Source organism: Schistocerca piceifrons, chromosome 5, assembly GCF_021461385.2.
Source record: "Schistocerca piceifrons isolate TAMUIC-IGC-003096 chromosome 5, iqSchPice1.1, whole genome shotgun sequence".
NCBI classification, from domain to species: domain Eukaryota; kingdom Metazoa; phylum Arthropoda; class Insecta; order Orthoptera; family Acrididae; genus Schistocerca; species Schistocerca piceifrons.
This window is the reverse complement of record NC_060142.1, coordinates 684,744,216-684,750,812: the sequence shown is the minus strand read 5'-3', so window position 1 is coordinate 684,750,812 and position 6,597 is coordinate 684,744,216.

Below are 6,597 nucleotides of genomic sequence, written 5' to 3'. Positions count from 1 at the left end.
AACGGAACACTTATACCATTCTAGGATCATTTTGTCGTCCGTTTGTTTAGAGCCCTTTTTCTCATGGGAGGTTAGAGGCATCAAGTTTAAACTCATGTTGACTGCTAAGGGTCTAGTCCCTTGGCTGAAAAATTTATTCTCCTAAGAAAATTCAATCAAATAATACCACTATCTGTGTCACACATTTTGCTATGCTCAAACATCTAAAAGTGTACACGAAATTTTTAGATACCTCACCGAGCTTGTACAGAACCTTCAGAGTGCGAGTTCTTCTATTTCTTTTGGCACTTGTCCTTTTCCTTTCTATTGGTCTTGTCTGACTAGTGGCTGGTTTTATAGAGTCTCTGACACCCCCTACAGAATTTTCCCTTCCTTGGTTCTCTCTAGTATCGAGCAGGCTACAACATGTTAACGCCGAGTGTATCATCCGCCGCTTCTTCATGTCAGCGTTTTCATCCCATTCCTTTGCTTCACCAATTCTGCAGTGGACCTATTATTTGTAAGACTACTTAATTTTTAGCATTCTTCTGTAACACCATATCTCAGAGGAAAGGACTCCATTAGCTTCTTGTTCCTTATTCCCTTAATCATTGATTAACCTCCAACAGATATTTGTTCCTTAAATTCTGAAATTACTTTACCAAAGATGGAGAAGTAAATATTCCAGGTTTCGAATCAAGAAGAGGTGCCAACATTGGTGGCGTAAAAGTAGATATCCTCGGAGTAGTTAAGCAACGTAAGAAAAGGAGGTCTTCCAGTCCAGACTGTATGCCAGTTAGGTTCCTTTCAGAGTATGCCGTTGCAGTAGCTCCATTTTTAACAATCGTATACCACCACTCGCTCGACGAACGATCGGTACCCAAAGTCTGGGAAGTAGCACAGCTCACAGCAATATTCGCAAAAGGCAATAGAGAATCCGGTAATACCAGTAACGTCGATGAGTTGCAGGATTTTGGAACGATATATACTGTGTTCGAAATTATAAATTACCTCGAAAGAGAACTGTCTATTGACACACAGTCAACACGGATTTAGAAAGCATCGTACTTGTAAAACACAACTAGGTCTTCACTCGTACACTGTTGAGCGCTATAGATAAGGGATATGAAATTGATTCCGTATATGAGAATAGCGAGAAACTTAACATCAGGATTGATGGTCATCAAGTAGATAAAGTTAAGGGATTCTGCTGTCTAGGCAGTAAAATAACGAATGACGGGAGGAGCAAGCAGGACATCAAGAGCAGACTAGCAACGCCAAAAAGGGCATTCCTGGCCAATAGAGGTCTACTAATATCATATATGGGCCTTAATTTGAGGAAGAAACTTCTGAGAATCGGCGTCTGGAGTACAGAATTGTAGTGGGAAAACCGGAACAGAAGAGAATCGAAGCGTTTGAAATGTGGTGCTACAGACGTATGTTGAAAATTAGGTGGACTGGTTGGCTAAGGAATGAGAAGTCCTGCATGCGATGGGAGAGGAAAGGATCGTGTGGAAAACACTGATAAGCAGAAATGACAGGACATCTCATAGTATATGAGCGGGGACGAGAGGGAATTGTAGAGAGCGAAAACTCTAGAGGAAGACAGAAATTGGAATGCACCCAACAAATAGAGGACGTAGGTTGCAAGTGCTACTCTGAGATGAAGAGGTTAGCACAGAAGAGGAATTAATGGCCGGCAGCATCAAACCAGTCAGAAGATTGATGATCCCCCCCCCCCACAAAAAAATTAATAAGCTAGGTTTCCAGAAGGCTTTTGACACCGTTTCTCACAAGCAGATTGCAATCAAATTAGTTGATAACGGAATATCGTCTCAGTTATGCTACTGGATTCGTGATTTCAATGAGAGAGATCAAAGTTCGTAATAACTGACGGAAAGTCATCGAGTAAAACAGAACTGACTTCTGGCGTTCCCCGGGGTAGCGTTGTAAATACCAAGGAATTACGAGCAGAATGTGTACTATCGAGAAATACGGGAGAGAATTTTACGGACATGATACAGAATTTGGGGTGGACATCTTTAACACAGAGGCTTTTCTCTTTGTGGCGAGATCCTTCAATCAAGAACTTTCTCCACTGAATACTAAACTATTTTATTGACTCTGATCTAAATAGGGAGAAACGATCTTCATAACAAAATAAGGGAAATCGAGCTCACACGGAATTTATATAGGTGTTTTCCTTTTCCATGAGCTATTCGAGAGTGGAGTAACAGAGAATTATTGTGAAATTGGTTCGATGAAACCTCTGCCAGGCACTTAAATGTAATTCGACGAGTATCAACTTACATTTAGATGAATGTCAATATTTGATACCAGCTGCTATAAATTTTAATTGATCTTAAAATTTCATCATGGTGGGTACCTAAAAGGTAATGAATACAGAACTGATTTATGAAATAAATATGCAAATGGAGTCATCTCTTGATGGACGCCAAAATGTATTAAATTGAAATATGTGAAAATTAATATGCAAATCACCCACACTGTGGGCCAATATGTAGTAAAACAGACTCAGTCGACTGAATTGGAAAGGAATCGTTCTGAAATCAAATTGATTCTAGGATTAAAATATGGTAAAGTTAACTATTGTTATTAGATCAACTGTAGAAATACTGTCAGGGTCGATTTGACTGGGCATGGACATGACTCAGTGACTGGAAAAGTAGATGGCGTTACAGAGGGACGAATTTAGTCATTTCACCAATCGAGTGAGTCAGTTTAGCATGCAGTGAGTGTAATGTTTGCACTTCATGTCGATCATTTATCATTATGGGTGTGGCTGTGTGTTAACAGCTGGCTTCTTTCGTCTTCGGTGTACCGCGACTACGAGACGATGTCCTGTGCAGCTTAACTTCTTCCTTCGAACGCCATGGCTGGCCGTCTGAATATATAAAATTTTCCGACGTTTCGGCCGCAGTTGCAATTCCGACCGAAACGTCGGAGGATTTTTGCTATATTCATCGGAAAATCTTATATATTGACAATGCGGTCAACAACCCAGAATAAAGTTTCTTGATCGCGACAACGACCGCGGAAGTCAACGCTTGCACCATTTTAAAATTTGTAGAGGAAAATTAAGATAAAGGTGAATATGCCAGTTTTATATGACATAATAGTATAAACTTTTACACAAGCCTTTGGAACTTGCAAACTTATGCAAGTGTTTTGTACTTTCAACATTGAAGCACAATCATCAATCTAAAACTATCAGCCTCGATTGCGGTAGTGAAACCAACCTTTACCTCGGTTTCAGCTCAAATAATTGAGCCGTCTTCAGAAGATATACCTGAATCTATAATTTTTCTAAGAGGGCATGGACTAGCAGTGAAATTAAAACAGCCTGAATAGGCGTAGTCACATTTTAAAATTGCGGTACGTAGGCACTAAGTGAACGTTTCACGTGAGCTCCCGAGGCCCACCGCACGGCGTCCATGGAGACGGGATGCACGCCAAAACTAAAGTTAAGTCTTGGTGTTGACTTACTACTTATGTAGCGCATTTTTAAAATGTGACTACACATATTCAGGCTGTTTTAGTTTCATTTCTAGACCATGCCTTCTCAGACAAATTATAGATTCAGGTATGTCTTCAGAAGAAGGCTCAATTATTTGTGCTAAAAAGTAGGTAAACTTTGATTTCATTACCGCAATCGAGGATGACAGTTTTTATAGATATTGTGCAAGTGTGTTAGAACATTTTTCTGAATATCTGTGCAAATCACTGAAATCTTTAGGCTACTAGGCCTCTTGCACGCATTTGACTGGAAGGGTAGTTGAAGGAATCAGTCCTGTTATGTTACTTGGAGCTGAGAGACATGATTTGTGCAGGCGTAACGAACAGAAATTTCTGTCTTATGTGAGCAAATAAGATAGCATTAATCTGTAAATGATATTATCGTTTTGATCGGACATCTGAGTTACCAATAACAGAGAAGATAAAACTCGGAATCTGATTTTATTTGGAAGTTAGTGCATAGCTGAACTTGACAATGGTGGAATTAGTACTTTTTTTTTTTTTGTACGAGCTATATCTGCGGGCCTTTAGTACACCTGAGAGGAGGTAATGAGGCCCACATCGAGAGAAGAGCTAAATACAATATTAATAGTTTAATCCTGTGTGCACGTCTTTTCAGTTTCGTCTCTAAAAGACCAACATCCGTGCATGGTAGGTGTGTTTGTATAAACACTATTCAAAGAGGTGTGTTGCAGTTTGCTCTCTGTGTCTCTAGTCTGTGGTGATTATCTCGCAGAGGCGGTATCAAAGCAAGAGTTGGAGGCTAAGATAAGAGGAGGAAGTTAAACGTTGGACTGCAATGAATGTGCATTCGATGTGGATGGGAAAATATATGTCAGAGATGACAGACATCGAAATGAATACACGGATGTGAGTAAAAGTCCAGTGAGACGTTGGTATGCCTCCGGAAGACAAACACTCTCCCATCTAGTCCTACTCCTCTCTCGCTGCACTGCTTTCTCACTAACTTCTTTACTGCTGACTCACATACTCCTTCACACTTGCCGCACTGAGTCATTGCTTGCTGCTTTATTGACTCTCTGATCCATGTGACTGTCAAGTTGCCGATTACCCTCTGATTCCTCCCACTGACTCCTCATTGACTGAGCGACTCCTTGCTGATCTTCAACCGACAGTTCCCCGTTGTTCCTGTTTGACAGTATTTGCTTCAGGTCCGTCCAAATTTGGCCTGCAGAGCACTGAGTTTCATATCATATCATATCTGGCTGCGGAGGCTATCTACCCAGTGAAATGATCACCGCTAGACATTACTTCGCTCTCAGACCTCCAGTCTTATTGTTTCCCTTGGCTCTTGCACATATTGTAAAGTACCCGCCTTTTCCCATAGCTTACCCCAATTCATCTCGGAATTTCGAAAATCTTGCACTATTTTACATTATCGGACGCTTTTTCCAGGTCTACAGATCCTATGAACGTCTTGTGATTTTGTTTTGTTTTGAGACAAGCTTCCACAACCAACCGCTATGTCAGAACTGCATCACTGGTATCTTTACCTCTCCTAAGGCCACACTGATCGTGATGTGACAGATTCCCAATCTTGTTTTCCATTCATCTATAAATAGTATTCTTGCCAACAACTTAGATGCATGTGCTGTCAAGCTGATTGTTCGATAATTCTCGTACAACCTTCAGAATTGTGTTGATAACCTTACTCCGATGGTCTGATGATATATCACCAGTCTCATACATCCTACATACCAACATGAAAAGTCGTTTTGTTGCCACTGGTCCCAATCATTTCAGAAATTACGAAGTAGGATTATCTATCCCTTGTGCCTTATTTAATCTCTAGTCTTCCAAGTACGGCAGTTGGCATAGCTGTAGTTTATCGTCAAAGCTCTTGTTCTCCCGAAGCTGGCAATAAGATATTTCATAATAAAAGCTGGAAGTTTTTCACTTAGAACTTAAGTTAATTCCTCTTTTTTTATACTATTTTCAATTGATACTATTTTCAATAATCTTTTTTTAGTACAACTTTAATATGAACAATGTCTATATAATGTATAATATATTGTTACATAATTTATAAATATATGTATGTAACATATGACACTGTATGTCACCATCAGTACTTAATGTGTACGTCCTGTTTAATGTTTAAATGCTACAGGTCTAATATTAATGGCATTAAGCTGAACTGAACTGTAATGGAAGCTCGATTTTAGGCTCTCACCCACATATTGTGGAATTCCGTGGTACATACGCTGACACACACCGTCCTGGAGTGTCGAGTGTGTGTAATGAATTTCCCAAGATTGCAGACAGTTACAGTCAGAGGCTGCTTCTCTTTATTGGACACGTCTGTCGCAATTAATTTAGGGCAAGCAATATGTGTACGTACGGAGAGCAAAAAGCGTTCACTCGCTAGCTGTAATCACATCACACAAGTGACTTGTTGTCTTTCACTTTACTAATTTAAAAAACTTGCCCCTTTTTACGAGGGCGTGCTGAAAACAGTTGCGTCCGAATATATTGTGAAACGGCTTAAAGGTTTTTAAAAATAAAACAACTTTTTTAAGATTCTTTATTCTTCATGCCTACATACACTACTGGCCATTAAAATTGCTACACCACGAAGATAACGTGCTGCAGACGCGAAATGTAACCGACAGGAAGAAGATGCAATGATATGCAAATGATTAGCTTTTCAGAGCATTCAACAAGGTTGGCGCCGATGGCGACACCTACAACGTGGTGACAACAGGAAAGTTGACCGGTGTTGCCTGGTGAAACGTTGTTGTGTTGCCTCGTTTGAGGAGGAGAAATGCGTACCATCACGTTTCCGACTTTGATGAAGGTCGGACTGTACCCTATCGCGATTGCGGTTTATCGTATCACGACATTGCTGCTCGCGTTGGTCGAGATCCAATGAGTGTTAGCAGAATACGGAACGCCGTGCTGGATCCCAACGGCCTCGTATCACTAGCAGTCGAGATTACAGGCATCTTATCCGCATGGCTGTAGCGGATCGTGCAGCCACGTCTCGATCCCTGAGTCAACAGATGGGATGTTTGGAAGACAACAGCCATATGCACGAACAGTTCGACGACGTTTGCAGCA